The sequence below is a fragment of the Engystomops pustulosus genome, chromosome 10 (assembly GCF_040894005.1).
Source record: "Engystomops pustulosus chromosome 10, aEngPut4.maternal, whole genome shotgun sequence".
Lineage (NCBI taxonomy): Eukaryota > Metazoa > Chordata > Amphibia > Anura > Leptodactylidae > Engystomops > Engystomops pustulosus.
This window is the reverse complement of record NC_092420.1, coordinates 27,102,365-27,122,926: the sequence shown is the minus strand read 5'-3', so window position 1 is coordinate 27,122,926 and position 20,562 is coordinate 27,102,365. Positions and strand designations below refer to the sequence as shown.

Here is a 20,562-nt window from a genome sequence, read left to right as displayed (position 1 = left end):
AAATTTCTATCTGCAACATACCCACTGGTCCGGAGACTGTGGGTCCACCAAGGGCAGCCCTGTGGATTTGGTCTACAAAAGCGCTACACTTGGTTGTGGCTTATGACACAACCTCTCAAGGTGAGCACCTAGTGGCACTTAACTACTGCATTGGCATTACTTAACCTGCTACACTATATTTGCGCTTTCCACCTTCTTTTTGGGTAACTAAGAGCATTCTTACTTGCTTGATAACTCTGCCCCATTATCATTTGGGTTAATTCCTCCCCTGCTCCATGTACCGTATGTCCGGTATCTGTCCACTTTATGTGGCATCATTGGTTATATTAGTAAGTGGTAATTCACAATTGACTACATTAATATGTGTTTTACTTTTATCTTAAATGATAGAGAGGTAAGTAAAGGTGGCATAATTGAGCATCACAAAATTCTCTTATTACAATCTTGGACCTGCCCTGCCTACACAATGGGGCACATTTACTTACCCTGTCCTGTCGCGATCTAGCGGCGCGTTCTCCCACAAGGATTCAGGTCTTCGGGCGATTTACTAAGGTCGTGCGCCCCAAGGTCCACCAGGTGTCGCTGCTGCGGCGAGTTCCGCCGGAGTTTACCAACCTATTCCTGGTGCATGTGAGTGGTTGATGTTGCGGCACACTTCGTTTTTTAAATTCCACGGTTTTTCCGAATCCGTCAGGTTTTCCGACGGCCACGCCCCCGAGTTCTGTCACGTGAAAGCCGGCGCGACTGCACCGAAATCCGATTGCGTGCGCCAAAATCCTGGCGGATTTCGACGCAAAACCGGGAAAAGTCAGGATACCTAATGAAAGTGCGGCCGCAGAGCCCTTAGTAAATGAGCCCCAATGTCTATTGTATAGTTCTGAATGAGGCAGGTCAGACAGTTCTTCTCAACAACAACAACAACAACTTTCCCCCTCAGATTTTGCAACATGCGGAGCACAGGGAACTATAATTCACACTTGGTGGGAATGTCTAACATCTTACCATTACAATGACTCTGGGGGTCCATTTCTGCAGATTCCCAAGCAGGCGCTCTCAAATTTATCCCAGATGTCTCCAAAGTCCCCAAGAAACAAATACATTTTTATCATTCTCGTGCACAACAGCTAGAGGCCAGAAGTCACAGTAATTCTGCTTGAACATGTCAAAACAAAAGTAGACCGGATAATAGACTAGGACCATCGATAACAAGTAATGGCTGTATGGATATATTCAACTGTACATCTGGAAGTTATCTTCTGGACGTTGTCCACTTTTAATTAATAAGCTCAAAATTGTGAAGCCAAGGTCAGTGCGGGGTTTGACTGCTGCGATCCAAACAGATCACGGGAATAGACTACCATGGATCGTGTGCTCACTAATCTGCTATTCTATCCCATGCTAATGTGTCCTAAATTGCCAAGCAGTTTTCAACACTCTCTGGAGATAACTGAGCGCAGAGTTCAGCAGTTTTCAAAACTCCCTTATGGAAATGTATTGTATTGAAGAGATCAGCGCATTAATTAATTAGAATGGGACCTTCTTTCTCCTGATCAGCGAGGGTCCATTCTTGTGATCAGTGGGGGTCCCAAAAATCAGACTCCCATCAAATTGGTAAATGCTAAAAATTGAAAATGGGAAAACCCCTCTAATACATAGATTTTTGAAAATCTAGATAAGCGAGCTGAGCAGGTGAATGTTTAAAGAACATCTACCACCAGGATGAAGGACTGTATGCAAATGAGCCTGAAGGGCTCCAGGCGCCATTTCATAGTTTCATAGTTTCATAGTTTCATAGTTTCTACGGTTGAAAAAAAGACACTTGTCCATCAAGTTCAACCAAGGAAGGGAAGGGATTTGATGAGGAAGGGATTTAGGGGAAACAATTCTATATAACATAACCATCTATGTTATTTAGGTGTAAAAAGGCATCTAGACCCTTCTTGAAGCTATCCGCTGTCCCTGCTGTGACCAGCGCCTGAGGCAGGCTATTCCACAGATTGACCGTTCTCATAGTAAAAAAGCCCTGTCGCCTCCGGTGATTAAACCTTGATTTCTCCAAACGGAGACAGAGCCCCCTCGTCTTTTGATTTGATCTAATCTGAAACAACTTCCCACCATATTTTTTGTATGGACCATTCATATATTTAAATAAATTAATCATGTCCCCTCGTAGTCGTCTCTTTTCCAGACTAAATAAATCTAGTTGTTTTAATCTTTCCTCATAACTGAGACCCTCCATACCCCTTATCATTTTTGTGGCTCTACGTTGAACCCTCTCCAGCTCCAGGGCATCCTTTTTATGGACCGGTGCCCAGAACTGGACAGCATATTCCAGGTGTGGCCGAACCAGTGCCTTGTATAGTGGTAATATTACATCCCTATCACGAGAGTCCATACCACTTTTGATACATGACAAGATCCTACTGGCTTTAGAGGCAGCTGATTGACATTGCATGCTGTTATTCAATTTATGATCTACGAGTACCCCCAGGTCCTTCTCAACAAGGGACTCACCCAGATTTACTCCCCCAAGGACATATTTTCCCTTTGGATTATTGGCCCCCAGGTGCATAACCTTACATTTATCCACATTAAACCTCATTTGCCAAGTGGATGACCAAACATTCAGTTTGTCCAAGTCACCCTGCAGCCTATGAACATCCTCCATAGACTGTATTACACTACACAGCTTGTACTACTACTCCCATCCTCCGTAGACTTTATTACACTACACAGTTTGGTGTCATCTGCAAAAATAGACACAGTGCTATTAATTCCTACCTCTATATCATTAATAAATATATTAAATAGTAGTGGGCCAAGCACAGAACCCTGGGGTACACCACTCATAACTGGTGACCATTCCGAGTAGGAATCATTGACCACAACTCTCTGGATACGATCCTTCAGCCAGTTTTCAATCCAATTGCAAATGATTTCTGCCAAACCAATAGCCCTAATTTTACCCATCAGGCGTCTATGAGGGACAGTGTCAAATGCCTTTGCAAAGTCCAAGAACACAATATCCACAGCTGCTCCTCCATCCAGGCATCTGCTAACCTCTTCATAAAAGCAGATAAGGTTAGTTTGACAACTTCTATTCTTAGTAAACCCATGCTGGCTGTCACTTATTATACTATTTGATGTCACATACTCCAGTATGTAGTCTTTTACTAACCCTTCCAATACTTTCCCCACAATGGAAGTTAAGCTTACAGGCCTGTAATTGCCAGGCAAAGTTCTAGAGCCCTTTTTATATATTGGCACCACATTTGCCTTGCGCCAGTCACTTGGCACCACACCAGACATTACAGAATCCCTGAAGATTTTAGCCAGCGGTACAGCAATAACAGAACTGAGTTCTTTAAGAACTCTGGGGTGTAACCCATCTGGTCCAGGAGCTTTGTACACATTGATTTTATTGAGCTTAGATTGGATAATGTCTACATTCAGCCAGTCTACTATATTACAGGGTGAATGACCCGCACTGGCACCACCCAAGTCAGAAGTTCTCTCTTCTATTGTATAAACAGAGCTAAAAAACCTATTAAGTATCTCTGCCTTCTCCTGGTCTCCAGTCACCGATGCCCCATTTTCAGAATAAAGGGGTCCAACCTGTTGTGACCCATTTTTTTTTGCATTGATATACCTAAAAAATTTCTTGGGATTTGTTTTGCTATCTTTAGCTACCTGTCTTTCATTTTGTATTTTGGCTGATTTGATTTCTTTTTTACAGATTTTGGTAAGTTTTTTGTAAGTATTGAAAGCCTCAGGTGACCCGTCAGATTTATATTTTTTAAATGCCCTCTTTTTCTCATTAATTGCCCTTTTAACTGTAGCTGTAAGCCACGCGGGGTGTAATCTAGCCCGTCTATACTTGTTACCTATTGGAATGAACATCTATGGAGCCTGGAGCCTCTCAGGCTCATTTGCATACAGTCCTTCCTCCTTCCTCCCTTTAAAATTGGGAAAGGGGAGAAAGTCGCTGCCAGATACTGTACCTATATATATATATATATATATATATATATATATATATATATATATATATACTGTAGCTATATATATCTTATTGTGTTCTTTTATAGTTCTAAGCATCTCTAGAGTTTTGTAGGAAATCCGTTCATATTTCTCAGACCAGTTTTCTCTGACCTCTTGTCCCTAAGGTGCCTGATTGTTTTTTCTAGTACCGTCATAAGGGAATCCAATGGTTATCCACATAAGCGCTTGTGGGAAGTCATTTAGCTTTAAGGAAAGTTTAGGAACAGGAAGTCGAGATGAGAAATGAGAAAAGCTGTCAAAATCAATATTCATCAATATTATATTATGTTCAAAGTATTTCTTAAAGACGTCCTGCCAAATGTCCTCTCCATAAAAATAGTTCTATACTTCATGGGACTAAAAAAACACATAAAAAAAAAAAAAACAATGGCCCACATTTATAAAAAAAAGTGCAGTGTGTACTATGTGCAGTTTGTCTGTAGAGGGTGCAGGGGGCGCCAAATTCAGGAATTGTGGTGCACCTTCTTTATGAATCTGGTGCTCCCTGCACTGCTCCGACAGAGTGCACCAACCTAAATACCTAAATAAATAACAATCACTAGATAATTTACCAATTTTATAGGAGGAATAACAGAGGGACTGGCCAATATTCAGTTATAAAAAGTTGTGCTCCAGAATGGTTAATTTCATGGGGGATACAAGTCTTTAATAAAAACAGCCAAACCAGAAGTGGAGACAGGTCTTCTTTAATGCAATTTTAATTGAGCCAACACAAATTGCTGAGCGTGGCGCTCAGCGATCTCCGTCAGCTCCGTAGAGATGAATGGAGCAGAACGGTCATGCTCATTTTAGTGATCTGTGGGGGTCTCATCACTGAGACCCCCACCAATCAGCACGTTAGGCCCATGAATTCATGGGAAAACCGCTTTAAGGTTACTAATCTGTAGTCACACATTTCTGAGATATAACAGTATAATTTATAGTATATAAACAACACTTGTAAATACAATCCTACATGCGCTGTTTTGACCTGGTTGTGCCTCTTCAGTACAGTGTAGAGAACTGGTTTGGCTGAGTGAGAGGCTTGTGACAGAGACAGGGACGCTTCACTAAGGGATTCTGGGAAAACATGCAAATAAGTTTTCCAGGATGGGATAAAGAAAACCACACATCTTTTGACTACCTTGTAAGGCAGCTCCATTGACATCAAGCATGACCTTCAGGAAGCCTAATGCCATGATGCAGGATTAAAACCAAAACAGTATATCTATTCCAGAAGGAAAAGACTCCCAACTGTATACCGCACAGTTTCGACCTGGTTGGAATAGATATTCTAAATTGGGTTTATTAGGCTTCCTGAAGGTCATGCTTGATGTCAAGGAAGCTGCCTTACTAGGGAGGTAAAAAAGGGGTGGTTTTCCCTATCCCATCCTTGAAAACTTATTTGCATGTTCTCCTAGAATCACTTAGTGGAGTGTCCCTGTCTCTGTCACAAACCAGTTCCCTACACTGTACTGAAGAGACACAACCACATGGAAACAGCGCTGTCTAGAGTTGGGAGTCTGTTCCTTCTGGAATAGATATACTGGTTTGGTTTCAATCCTGCATCCTGTCATTAGGCTTCCTTTAAAATACCAATCAGTGGAAATCTCAGTTTTAGAACATCTCATAAAAAAATCCGAAATTCTGCTCACAAGGATAAGCCATTAGCCTGACCCTTCATGAAATGACTGCTTAGCTTCTTACCCTTCAGTGCTGATTACATCCTCCTACCTACATGAACTTTTCTGCAGCTTTTCCTCTTCAAAACACTTTATTCCTGATATTGTACAATACGGGAAGCTAATGGCCATGGTAGTTGGATTTGCTGGATACAACATGGAATATACCCAGACATGATGAGCCCACAATATAGAAAACACATGTAGTAAAAATCCATTTAATGGGGTTGCTCAGGGACATGCAATGACATATGTTTGGTGCTGATATTCTGTAGCTTAATATACAGTATTAATGTATTATAGCTATCACCAGCTTCTACCCCACCAAACTATCAGCACCCTCAAAATATAAAATATCCTTTCGAGAATTTGTTCTTTCATGTTAAATTCCCCCACTTACCTATATATAAAAATATAGAATCACTTCAAAATGCTTAAGATCTAGAAAAGTCACTTTTAGAGGCTGGAGCAGAAGGGTTACTTCAGATGCCGATATACTGGGCTCTAGAGTAGCTAAAATCATAGTGTAACCACAAGAATATCCTCTTTCAAACTGCATTGTGCTACAGAATCAATATTACAAGCAGTTAAAGACATTGGGGCACATTTACTTACCAAATCCGTTGCGTTCGCGATCCGGAATGTCTGCCGAGGACTTACAGTATGCGCTCGATTTCTTGAATGTGTCGCTTCCCCGCTGAGGTCCGCCGGAGTTCACAATCTTCTTCCCAGTGTATGTGGGTGCTGATCCGCGGTTTGTCTGAATGAGTCGGGTTTTCTGACGGCCACGCCGGCGCCGATGCGCCACAATCCGATCGCCTGCGCCAAAAACCCCTGTGCAATTCAGGGCAAACCGGAAATATTCGGGAAACCCGACGGACCCATTGTCCAAAATTGGATCTTTATCTGCAGCTCACATTCCCAACTATTTTACTACCTCATTTGTGAAGAATCCCTATCCTGATGAGATTTGAAGGAATATATTCACATCTTAACAATGACATCAATAGTTTAAGTTTGTACAGGGTCCAATTTATAGGCATTTGAAGTGATGTTACCCCTTAGGCCCCTTTCACACTTGTGTTTTTCACGCGCGTTTTCTGCGCGTGCTTTTGACGTGCACAACTTGCATTGCACTCTGACCATTGTAATCAATGCGATTTTGCAGACTTGCATCTTTTTTCACGCACACACGCTTTTTTTTTAACGCGCATTTAAATCTCGGCATGCTCTACTTTTGCAAGTCACGCACGTGAAAAACGCACCATACAAGTCTATGGAGACGCATCAAAAACGCATTGCACTCCGAGGCACATGCAAGTGCAATGCAAGTACAATGCGTTTTTCACGCATCAATTGCCATAGAAAAGATAGAGCTCAGTCCTGAGTCCATTTCACGCGCATTATCTGCGTGTGAAAAACCCATTGAAATTGCAATGAAAATGCATTAAAAACGCGCGTGAAAAACTGAGACTCTGAACAAACTCTGACGAACCCTGATCGCACCCTGATCAAACTCTGACGTGATCTGCAACGCAAGTGTGGAAGGGGCCTTAAGTCTCTAAAAGTAACTAATCTCAGGTTACTCCTCCCAACTAATTTTTACATGACAATGTAAACAGACAAGTTTTAACATAAAATTAGGAAACGTAAGAATATTTTATGGCCGGGGATAGTAGTTTAATGATGGAAATGCTGGTGCCTTTTAATGATGAATATTCTTACCATTCAATACAATATTGTATGAAATAATTGCAATCAGGGGCGCATAACCCATGAAAAAATCTCCCACCATACCCCCCTAGGGGGCAGCCTCGCACCTGCACAAAACCTATAGCCTGTGACTGTTCAAGCCTGAATGGTAGCAAGTAATAGCGCTATTATATGGCAGCGCAGAATCAGGTGACTGGAGCCTTTTGGGTTATATGGTGCGGAAGAGGGGCGAGGTTTCATCATACACCATCACAGGAAGCACTGGTGTATGATAAATGCCCCCATTGTGCAGCCACATAGTGATTGTGTTCTGCTGTTTGGCTTTTCCAGGGTTCTGTTACCATTTTGCCATAATGGGGCTCATTTATTAAGGGTCCGTCGGACGCATTTTCGTCGGGTTTCCCGACGATTTCCGTTGTGCGCCGAATTGCCGTGGGATATGTCGCCGCATCGGCGCCGTCTTACACACGACAGAAATGGGGGGGGGGGCTGGCCATCGGACAACCTGACGGATTGGGACAACGCGCAGGATTTAACATTAAAAATTATGTCGCAAGACACGCACTTACATGCACCGGGAAGAAGCAGGTGAACTCCGGCGGACCTTGGCGCAGAAGCGACGGATGCAGGAACTCAGACGCATGATCTTAGTGAATCGCACCGGACGCGAATCCTCGTCGGACAACGCACCGCGGGATCGCGACAGGACCGGGTAAGTAAATCGGCCCCATTGTATTGAATTTGTTTTTTAAAGGGAGTCCAATTGATATCGATTGATGGCTTACTTGCAGGAGGGGCACTTACCTGGCACACACACACTGACAAGCTGTCTCTGGTCATCAATAGAGAGGGGTTCTGTACCATATCTTGGCCTACTAGATCATCTCACTGTTGATCTGTTGACCCAGTCCAAGTTTATGTAGAGTACCATGTAGAATTATATATTGATGATGTGTCCTTAGGTGATCAATATAGGGTCAGCTGTGGTCCAACTCCCAACGCCTCTGCCAATGAGCTGTTCGAAGAGATTGTAACATTTGGAGGAGCGCTGCAGCCTCTTTGTCTACCAAGCACAGTGCCATACAGTATACAGTGGCTGTGCTTGGTATTACAGCTCAGCTGTATTTACTCAAGCACGTGGTGATTGCTTGGGCTTGTGGGGGTTATTCCTTTACCTATCTGATATTGATCACCTATCTTAAGGAAGATAGTCCTGAATTATTCATTTAACAATGTAAAAGATATGGTTAATTGACTTAGGGTTATTCCTCCATGTATAAATGTGATGTGATTAGACTAATATCCCTCATAACGATTTATGACAGGGAAGAATTTCATTTCCCTCTTCCACAAAGCTGTTGTCTGGATCAATATTACGTGTAATTACACATCTCCGAGGCCAGAGTCCGGCAGATACTGAGGACCAGCGGATAATTCTGAACTTGTCTCCAACTGTTCCTCACTAAATCATTTCATTGAAGTGAATGGTGGGAAAAAACGCAAGAAATTTCTATAGTTCAGCGACTGGGGTGGGAGGAAAACAAACACATTAACTGTATTATGACATATCTGGCAGAGCTCTGCGATTTCATGGATTTACGAAATCATATAATCTCCTGGGAGAAGACCTTTCAGAGCAATTGTATGGAGCGTCTCTATGTAATTCTATAGAGGGCATTAAGGTCTGCTCTTTCCTGGAGAGACGAGCCTTCTTCAAAAGTCACAAGTTGGAAAGATTGATCAATATATCAAATGCAGATTGGATTATCTGCCTCTAACGTATGGAGAAATATTAAAGTCCCTGCTTTGGCTTAGAAGCTTTACAGAGGCGAATCCGAAATGCTATGAAATTATCTTTAACGGAATGGAATCAGAGAGAATCTCATGACAATATCTCGCTTTTACAGGTCAGGAAGACCTTGAGATCACCACATATATATTTGTGCCCATATTATTAATTTGGAAATGTCCTCACTTTATGATTATGAGCAGTCTGATGCCCGAGGCCCCTCTTGAACCATGAACCCAACTGGTTAGTAAGTTTTCTCTGCACAGCAATACTCCTCCCTATAGTACTGGGATTTGTAGATAACTAGTAGGTAGTTGTGAAGTCATTGTACAGGGAACATAGTAAGATCTCATGCACACGAATATGTGTCATGACCTAGATGCACAAACAGTGGCAACCTCATGGCCTACATTGACTTCTATTGTGCACCATCACAGTGGGACGCATGCACAATGCCTTACTGCACCGTAAATGTGTGGAGCGGCCGTGCTGTTATGGTTATAGATCAGGTCCTATTCTTGCCCGATGTCCTGCCACTCCAAGAGCTAACACAGCTCTGAACTTTCCCATTGGCTACTTCCTTCCCTGGGACCACAAATGTTCACAATCTGGAAAACCCCCTACTGGGCCTATGATGAGAACAAAGAGAACCCTAAGCTGTTCTGTCTTTTTGGGCCTGTTCTTGGTTGGAAGGTCCATGGTCACACTCCTCAGACCACAGGATGTGACTTCTGCTTTCAGGGCTGTCCGACAAGACCACTTATTGGCTGTTACCCCCAGAACTTCTGGCCAGGTACAGGCCAGAATGGAGACCTATGGTATAGTAAGTATAAACTAATTTTTTTTCCATCCCAACCAAGATTCCTAGAAAACCCATTGAAGTTATGACATACACTAGTGATATATGATCAATACATAGGATGGGAATACTCATTTATATAAAATATCACCCCCTTTCTATTAAAAGAAAACCTACCATTTGATTTGATGCATTATGAAGCAAACATACCTTGAGAATGCTGTAGCTACACTGATGCAGGATCATATCTTGGTTAATCCCCTAGCTGAGAGGTTTTGCTGAAAAAACAATTATAACATTCAAGACCTTGGGGAAGCTGTGTCAGCACGGCTGCCTCGTTCAACACTGAGCTTGTAATTATAAATGGAGGTTAGTCAAGCCTGAGCTGGATCACTCATACTGAGCTAGGGGATGGTGAAGCAATTGATTATTCTGTCTGGCAGGAAGAACAGTGATTGCATCATCTTCTCCTGCCAAGAAAAACTCACATGCTAGGAGAAGCGCAGAAGCAAGCGCTGAAGGAGCCATAGAAGAGGAAGAGCTTCATTATCATAATGTTATATCTGTTTTATCAGCAAAACTACTTAGCTCAGGGATTAACCAAGATATGATCCTGCATCAGTGTAGCTACAGCATTCTCAATGTATGTTTGCTTCATAATGCATCAAATCAAACAAAAGGTTCCTTTTAAGGATTAATAGGGAACCACACAATAGACCCCAAACTGTCAGGTATGACTATAAATTCCACTGAGAAACCACATTTTAAATGACCCTTGTCCTGCATTAAGTTATATGATCTCAGCATTTAAAGTAACTGCACTGTTAGACACTGATACAACCCCGGCATGTAAAAGTTTCATCAGTGTAATAATCTACAATGACCAAAGCCTGAAATCACCTCTATGATTTAACAAGAATGTATTATGCATCTGAGGATTATTCTGTGCACAGTGAGGTCTGTAAAGGGCTGATTATCATTGTCTATATGATATAAGACATCAAGGCTGAATCACTCTCCTGATTTCATATTCATGTCAAAAAGGTTCAGCAGCTAAAAAGACTGGATCATTTACTAGGGGTCTAACCACAGGTTGTAATAGCAGCAGCTCTAACTGATGTAAATGCATAACCTTCATCAGAGGTGTAACTAGGAGAGGCAGACTTCTGCATGGAGACCCCTTTCCCCTTATATGTTATATAATATATTTGTATACTGTATACAGTATTTACACACCACATACATACACATACCTCCCAACCGTCCCGCTTTCAGCATGACAGTCCCGTTTTATGGGCTCTGTCACGCTGCCACGGAAGGGGGAGAGAATGTCCCGGGCCCCGCCCACTTTTTCCGCTTTGTCCCGCCTCCTCCAGCCCCCGTAGTTTAGAGCTGCAGAGCAGCCAAGGCATGGGGGCCGGGAGGAGGCGGGACCAGCCCCTGCTCCCTCCTCACATGATGTCTGCACCAATCATGTGAGGAGCGAGCTCCGCCCCCGGCTGGCCACGCCCCCTCCGCGAGTCCAGGGGAGAAGATGAAATGACAGCAGGTAAGAGACTGAGGGGATAGGGGGGCCACAGGGAGAGGAGCCAGGAGGAGGATGGAGGCTACAGAAAGGACAGGGGGGGCTGGGGCACAGGAGGAGGACAGGGGGGTGCTGGAGGCTACAGGGTGGGGCTGGAGGCTACTGGAGGAGGAAAGGGGGGCTGGGGCACAGTAAGAGGACAGGGGGGTGCCGGAGGCTACAGCAGGACAGGGGGGGCTGGAGGCTACAGGGGGAGCTGGAGGCTACTGGAGGAGGAAAGGGGGGCTGGGGCACAGTAAGAGGACAGGGGGGTGCTGGAGGCTACAGCAGGACAGGGGGGAGCTGGAGGCTACAGCAGGACAAGGGGGGCTGGAGGCTACAGGGGGAGCTGGAGGCTACTGGAGGAGGAAAGAGGGTCTGGGGCACAGCAAGAGGACAGGGGGGTGCTGGAGCCTACGGGGGGCTGGAGGCTGCTGGAGGAGGAAAGGGGGGCTGGGGCACAGGAAGAGGACAGGGGGGTGCTGTAGGCTACAGGGGGGGCTGGAGGCTACTGGAGGAGGAAAGGGGGGGCTGGGGCACAGGAAGAGGACAGGGGGGTGCTGGAGGCTACTGGAGGAAGAAAGGGGGAGCTGGGGCACAGGAAGAGGACAAGGGGGTGCTGGAGGCTACAGGGGGGGCTGGAGGGTACTGGAGGAGGAAAGGGGGGCTGGGGCACAGGAAGAGGACAGGGGGGTGCTGTAGGCTACAGGGGGGGCTGGAGGCTACTGGAGGAGGAAAGGGGGGGCTGGGGCACAGGAAGAGGACAGGGGGGTGCTGGAGGCTACTGGAGGAGGAAAGGGGGAGCTGGGGCACAGGAAGAGGACAGGGGGGTGCTGGAGGCTACAGGGGGGCTGGAGGCTACTGGAGGAGGAAAGGGGGGGGGCTGGGGCACAGGAAGAGGACAGGGGGGTGCTGGAGGCTACAGGGGGGGCTGGAGGGTACTGGAGGAGGAAAGGGGAGCTGGGGCACAGGAAGAGGACAGGGGGGTGCTGGAGGCTACAGGGGGGGCTGGAGGCTACTGGAGGAGGAAAGAGGGGCTGGGGCACAGGAAGAGGACAGGGGGTGCTGGAGGCTACGGGGGGCTGGAGGCTACTGGAGGAGGACAGGGGGGGCTGGAGGCTACAGGAGCAGGACAGGGGGGTCTGGAGGCTACAGCAGGACAGGAGGAGGCTGCTGGGGGACAGGAGGAGGCTGCTGGGGGACAGGAGGAGGCTACTGGAGGACAGGAGGAGGCTACTGGAGGACAGGAGGAGGAGGCTGGGGACAGGAGGAGGCTGAGGACAGGAGGATGCTTGAGTAGGCTGGGGAACAGAAGGAGGCTGGAGGGCAGGTGGAGGCTGAGGACAGGAGGATGCTTGAGTAGGCTGGGGGACAGAAGGAGGCTGGAGGGCAGGAGGAGGAGGCTGGGGGACAGGTGGAGGCTGCTAGGGGACAGGTGGAGCCGGGAGGAGGCTGCAGGAGGACAGGAGGAGGCTGCAGGAGGACAGGAGGAGGCTGCAGGAGGACAGGAGGAGGAGGCTTCAGGAGGAGGAGGCTACAGGAGCACAGGAGGAGGCTACAGGAGCACAGGAGGAGGCTACAGGAGCACAGGATGAGGCGGCTGGGGACAGGTGGAGGAGGCTGGGGGACAGGAGGAGGCTGGGGGACAGGAGGAGGCTGCTGGGGGACAGGAGGAGGCTACTGGAGGACAGGAGGAGGCTACTGGAGGACAGGAGGAGGAGGCTGGGGACAGGAGGAGGCTGAGGACAGGAGGATGCTTGAGTAGGCTGGGGAACAGAAGGAGGCTGGAGGGCAGGTGGAGGCTGAGGACAGGAGGATGCTTGAGTAGGCTGGGGGACAGAAGGAGGCTGGAGGGCAGGAGGAGGAGGCTGGGGGACAGGTGGAGGCTGCTAGGGGACAGGTGGAGCCGGGAGGAGGCTGCAGGAGGACAGGAGGAGGCTGCAGGAGGACAGGAGGAGGCTGCAGGAGGACAGGAGGAGGAGGCTTCAGGAGGAGGAGGCTACAGGAGCACAGGAGGAGGCTACAGGAGCACAGGAGGAGGCTACAGGAGCACAGGATGAGGCGGCTGGGGACAGGTGGAGGAGGCTGGGGGACAGGAGGAGGCTGGGGGACAGGAGGAGGCTTCAGGAGGAGGCTGCTGGGGGACAGGAGGAGTAGGCTGGAGGACAGGAGGAGTAGGCTGGGGGACAGGAGGAGTAGGCTGGAGGACAGGAGGAGGAGGCTGAAGGACAGGTGGAGGCTGGAGGACAGGAGGATGCTTGAGGAGGCTGGAGGACAGGTGGAGACTGCTGGGGGACAGATGAAGGCTGCAGGACAGGAGGAGTAGGCTGGGGGACAGGAGGAGTAGGCTGGGGGACAGGAGGAGTAGGCTGGAGGACAGGAGGAGGAGGCTGAAGGACAGGTGGAGGCTGGAGGACAGGAGGATGCTTGAGGAGGCTGGAGGACAGGTGGAGACTGCTGGGGGACAGATGAAGGCTGGAGGACAGGAGGAGGAGGCTGGGGGACAGGAGGAGGAGGCTGGAGGACAGGGGGCTACAGGAGGAGGCTGGAGGACAGGGGGCTACAGGAGGAGGCTGGAGGACAGGGGGCTACAGGAGGAGGCTGGGGGACAGGAGGAGGAGACTGAAGGACAGGAGGATGATTGAGGGGGAGGTCGGAGGACAGGAGGATTCTGGAGGGGACTGTGGGACTGGAGGACAGGTGGAGGATGCTGAAGGAGGAGGCCGGAGGACAGGGGGCTACAGAAGGAGGCTGGAGGACAGGGGGCTACAGGAGGAGGCTGGAGGACAGGGGGTTACAGGAGGAGGCTGGAGGACAGGAGGCTGGAGGACTGGAGGCTACAGAAGGAGGCTGGAGGACTGGAGGAGGAGGCTGGGGGACAGGTGGAGGCTGCTAGGGTACAGGTGGAGGTGGGAGGAGGCTGCAGGAGGACAGGAGGAGGAGGCTTCAGGAGGAGGAGGCTACAGGAGCACAGGAAAAGGCTACAGGAGCACAGGAAAAGGCTACAGGAGCACAGGAGGAGGCGGCTGGGGGACAGGTGGAGGAGGCTGGGGGACAGGAGGAGGCTTCAGGAGGAGGCTGCTGGGGGACAGGTGGAGGCTGCTGGGGGACAGGAGGAGGAGGCTGGAGGACAGGAGGAGGAGGCTGGAGGACAGGGGGCTACAGGAGGAGGCTGGAGGACAGGGGGCTACAGGAGGAGGCTGGAGGACAGGGGGCTACAGGAGGAGGCTGGAGGACAGGAGGCTGGAGGACAGGAGGCTACAGGAGGAGGCTGGAGGACAGGAGGATACATTATGAGCAGGATAGAGAACAGGGTCCACACCATGTGAGGAGGGGTGGGGGTAGGATACAGATAATATTATGTGTAAGTTTGGGGAGATAAATAAAAGTGGAAAACGAAATGTCAAGGGAGGATAAAATTAAAGAGGGGGTTTTATATGTTGCAGATTTGCTTTATGGGGTATTATACGGGTCCATGGGGGTGGGGGGTGGCCAAAGTAAGGGGCACTGTACTATGTGGGGACCGTCAAGGTTGATATTATGCTATACTTGTGGGTGGGACAATGGGCGTGGTTTAGAAAAGGGGGAGGGGCTTTTGTCCCTCTTTCTCTTGTCCAAAAGTTGGGAGGTATGTACATACAGCATGTACACACGTATATAGAGTAACATATACACATGTGTGCACACATGCAGCAAATTCATACATACATACAATAGCATATACAGACATACAGCATTTACTAACACATACAGCATATACAAACTCAATATCTCAAATGCCGGGCCCCCTGACACTGCGGGCCCCATAACAGCTACTATGGCTCCTACCCCTGTAGTTACGCCCCTGACTTTCACACACAAGTGCACACAAAATATAACTTTTGTTTTTTTAGGGTAGATCTGGTTCCCAGGGACCTTCTAAACCCTAATCTCTCTTTAGCTAATCCACACCCCAGTAGCATCACCAGGCAGTAGGAGCTCAGAGAGAATAGATCCAGACCTGAATCTTATGGAACAAAGGCTACTCCACGTCCTACTATCCTCTGTGATCCCTTCCATGTGTGCGTCCTCAGGGTGTTGCTGCCCTGCTTCCGAGTCCTCGGCTCCTTGGGAGCCCTGCGCATGCAGCCAGGGCACTACTATGCAGGTATTATGAGTCTATGCAGAGGGCACATGTAAAGTGGCACCTGAAGGAGTCCAGAACGTGCAAGAAGGGCAGCAGCGCGCCCAGACGAGCAAGTGGGAGGGGTCGCAGTGGCTACTGGGGCGGTGAGGTTACTCCACACTCCAGTAGCCTCTGCCAGAAATAAGAATATTAGATAAACTGTAGTTTAATATAGAAAGTCTAGGATTAGCTAAATATAGATCAGGGTTTAGAAGGTCACTGGGAACCTATCCTCACATCTACTTTAATAGGTACATTTCTGATGGCAGGTTTCCTTTAAGCTCTGACCACTTTGATGCCTCTTTCACGGGACAATTCCCCCTATAAATGTAATTAGAAAACAGAGTTTAGCGAATCATACAAGAGCCGCCTTGCTGAATTTTTCACAAGATTCAGGTCTGGATCTATTCACTCTGAGCCGAGGTTCTTACTTTAATTGTCCTGAAAATTAGTGGATAACAACCTCTAGTTCTCTAAAACACATCTTTTTTTTTTAACTTTTTGAAATCAATGGAAATTTGAAAAGATCTCTTAGACTTCTTTTATTACCGTATATTCAAGATTCATCCAAAATGAATAATAAAATATTTAGTTCCGATTTGGTGCCTGAAAATGATCAGATCTGTGCCGGATCTACAAATTAGCAGATAGATTTGCTTATCTCTGCACTTATTACAATGTTTTATACCCGCTCGCTCCTGCAATGCTTTCCAGCGTCACACAGTGCACATCCATAGTCAGGACTGCTGCGGCCCCATCACGTAGAGGCGGCATGCCATTGCTGTAACGTCTGTGCATTGTATGGTATATGTGGCAGTGTTTATGGAAAGTGTAATGTATTACGGTGTGAGAACAAGTGCTAGTTTGACTCATTCCTCCCCAAGGGCTTCCATGTCCTTTGTTGTTCTCCAAACAATTTTGGAGGATTGTTTTTTCACGAATAAATGAGCTCTCTCAGCCAAATAAGCCCCCGGGAGCTGATGTATCACACAATCCTGCTTCCAGACATTGCTAGACACTGTTTGCATGTAAAGCCTCAAGGCAAATTCTACATATTGTACAACATATAACACATAGGCACAGTGCAACATTATTCCATCACTTAGCTGGGAATTAAAGGGACTAAAAGAACTGTAAAAGATGGATAGTGCATGTCTTGTTACAGCTCCAACTTAATAGACAATGAAACACAGTATTAAAATTGAGTAGCATATTATAGAGCAGGGTGAGCTAGGCAGACTGTATGTAGAGATCTATATGCAGGAGTTATAGATGTTCTAGAGCAGAAGGAGTAGAACAGATTGGGGAACATTTATTAATATTTGATATTTTTCAGGTGCCCCATTTTCAGCTGTGTTTTACACTGGGATTATATATTGTGGCGATGGCCTTAATGTATTTGGTTCACCATAAAACAAAGAAATGAGCATTCAAAATGTCAGAAACCACATTCATGAAGGGATTTAGAAGTTGCCAGACTTGTGTTTTATTGGTCTTATAATTCGCTAAAAATTGTGCCAAAAATTGTGTCTGGAAACTAGAAGTGCAGGAAACCTTGGGATTGCCCGACAAAAAACAGGTGCAAAACCATTAATAAATGTAGCACATTCTACCTAGTGATCTATCTGTTTGGAGTATGTTATAGAGCCAGAGACGCTGAGTGTCCTATCTGAGGCAGCATGTTATAGAGCAGGAGGAGCTGCACAGATTGTACATAGTGACCCATCTACTGGTAGCATCCTGTAGTGCAGGAGAAGTTGAGCAGAGGAAGTAGAATAGATTGGATATAGTGTCCTATCTGCAGGCAGAATTTTATATAACAGCAGGAAATGAACAGATTAGACAGAGTCTCTTATTTGTAAGCAGCATGTTATAGAGCAGGAAGAGCTGAACAGATTGGACATAGTGCCCTATCTGCAGGCAGCATGTTATAGAGCAGGAAGAGTTGAACAGATTGGACATAGTGCCCTATCTGCAGGCAGGATGTCATAGAGCAGGGGGAGCTGAGCAGATTGGACATAGTGCCATAGTGCCATAGTACTTTCATGCAACAGAAATCGGGAGACGGGCCATCGGACGATCTGACTGATTCGGACTGAGCGCAGGAATTAACTTTAAAATTGTGTCGCAAGACAATGCACTCACATACACCAGGAAGAAGAAAGCGAACTCCGGCGGACCTGAGCGGGGAAGCGACACATGCAGGAAATCGGGCGCACGATCTTAGTGAATCGCGGCAGAGTGCGTTATCGTTGGAACAATACACTTTGGGTGAACTCCTCGGACAGGTAAATAAATTTGCCCCATAGTGTTCTATCTGCAGGCAGCATGTTATAGAGCAGGAGGAGCTGAAACATCCAGTATAACTTGCATTCATTTTTTGGGCTCAGGGATCAGAGGTTTACCCAACAATTGACAGTCCATTCTGTAATGAGTGCACGTACTGAGATAGCTACCAGTCAGCACCTCCCACTGGACTCCTAAACGTAGGCTGCACAAGCATAGATTGTAAATTAGCAAAATAAAAACTACACTGATAGTTTCACCACAAAACTATATATAAACCTCTCTACTAATCATGATCTGTAACATTCTAACATCACATCACATCGTCTTCTAGCATTTTCCATGTAATTGCATGTGAACCCAAGCCACAATTCATGGGGTCCACTCCAATGCTTCCTCACCGATATGGCAGGAACAAGGTGCCCCTTCCTAATATTGATCCCATATTGATGTAATACTGTGTGTTCAGGAGAACAGCCTTCACTGATGGCTTTTGAAGCAGCTAAATCATCTCCATGTGGGCAGGTAATAGTCGAGAACTCCAGGACTTGTCTCCATAGACCCTTATAAGAATAATAAGTGGTAGCGATGAGGGCTGGGAGCTTAAGACCTGAATATACAGTAAGGTTGTTACCTACTAATTCACGAAAACCAAGATTAAACTTTAGAATTCACTCTTCAGATATCATGAACTTACAGACTTCTTCAGTCTGACACCGAGGTCTAGTTTCTTGGAACAATTCCAACAAAGAGATACAGATGCGTCACCTCACAACCACTGATGGTCATTCTCTCCATGACAATGATATTTATGATGCATATTTTAGCCCAAAATTCCCATTTTTTAAATACTTTCAAGGTCACATGTCAGAAGTAGAGATTAAGCCATAAAGTTTGGCTTAGACATTGAGATAAAGCAGCTGCTGTGTTTATCATTTGCCACAAAGTATCAATGTATATAAATCATCTTAAATGCTCTTATTCCTTCAATATCTCTCAACATATTAACTCTATCATGTCTCCATCCATCGAATAATATTGCCAAATGAGAGCACAAGGACTGGGACCACAATGAGTTTTCTTCATATGTAAAGTTGTAGAATAATCTTTTGCAACATCTGCAAAAGTATTCCGGAAATCTCGAAAAAAAAAAATTAAGATTTTTTTTTTTCAATTCTTAATAAAGTTTAATCACTTACCAGTTTTGTAGAAGTTCTCCAGTCGTCTCTCATTGGGATCCAGTTGTCCCTTTTTGCATCCACTTCATCATTGAGGTGTCACGTGTCGCTGGTCACCGACTCAAGGGCTGGAGATTTACAGAATCAAAGAATTTGGAAATGTCTGGAGAGACGGGAAAGGGGCTTCCTACATGTTCTTGCTCCCTGAATCCTCACGTCTGGTCCATCTTTCTCTGCTCCCTTTGTGTGTGTGTGTGAGTGATGCAGATACCTCGGAGTCTGCTCTCCCTCCCTCCCAGAACTGGAGCCTTTTCTTGACAACTGTTGAAACCTCTCAGTGATCGAAAGAAAAAAAAAAAAACATTCTACAGCCCTCAGAAAATTTCTACCACCCAGTGAAATCCTCCTGCGGTGATTGTGGAGCAGCCCCCCCACCTCTCCTGCCTGCACCCCCCTTCCATCCTACTATTTACTTTACATATCATTTGCCATCTCATCTTCTTGTTGTGTTCCCTTATTAGGCTGAAATCACCGGGCTTTCCTGAAAATAGTCTTCCATCATGTGTGTCACAGCCCTCATGTAGGAGCCGGATTAATCATTACATGTTCTACATGAAGGTACTGAAGGAGTACAGTAGGAAATCGCTCAAATAGTGATTTCCCAAATATTAGATTATCATTGGAATCTCTCCCTTTCGGATCAGAAGAACAATCCAATATTATAGATTCACGTAATCTAGATCTGTAATAAAGATTGATTGTATATTATGACGTTCCTCTGTTATTCTTCTTGGAACTGTTTGCATAAATTGGCTACTTTTGCTACTTTTTGTGTGTATTGGATGGATTGCTATAGCACAGGTAATAGTAGAGGGTGATGTATGGAAGGATTCTTCTATCCTTGCATTATAGCTATGCGTTATATGCACTGTATCCATATTGATATAAGAATACAAAATGTATCCAAAGAGGAGCTAATCGATTTGTTGATTCGTAAATTTGGGATGAATCTTTCATTTTTCATGTACTGAATCGAATCTGTAACTCTTATGATTACATTTTGATGGTTATTATTAGAGATGAGCGAGCACTAAAATGCTCGAGTGCTCGTTACTCGAGTCGAACTTTTCCCGATGCTCGAGTGCTTGTTTCGAATAACGAACCCCATTGAAGTCAATGGGAGACTCGAGCATTTTTCAAGGGGACCAAAGCTCTGCAATAAAATGTGTCTTCACTGAAGAACACATTGCAGATGTTTCCGTACATCTGCTAACTTATCCAAAGACATGAGTGCCGAACGGTGTTCTTCACAAAAGTATGTGAAGAACAATGGGGGTCATTTACT

The 20,562-nt window shown here is 46.2% G+C and overlaps 1 protein-coding gene across 1 annotated transcript in view; it reads right to left on the bottom strand.

The window, feature by feature from the left end:
• HRH1 (histamine receptor H1) overlaps positions 1–19,532 on the bottom strand; it is a 139,345-nt gene extending 119,813 nt beyond the window's left edge. Inside the window, exon 1 of the mRNA XM_072127866.1 lies at positions 19,239–19,532. The gene's annotated coding sequence lies outside the window, so the exon portion shown is untranslated. The remainder of the gene's footprint in view (positions 1–19,238) is intronic.
• Between the last annotated feature and the right edge of the window lie 1,030 nt (positions 19,533–20,562).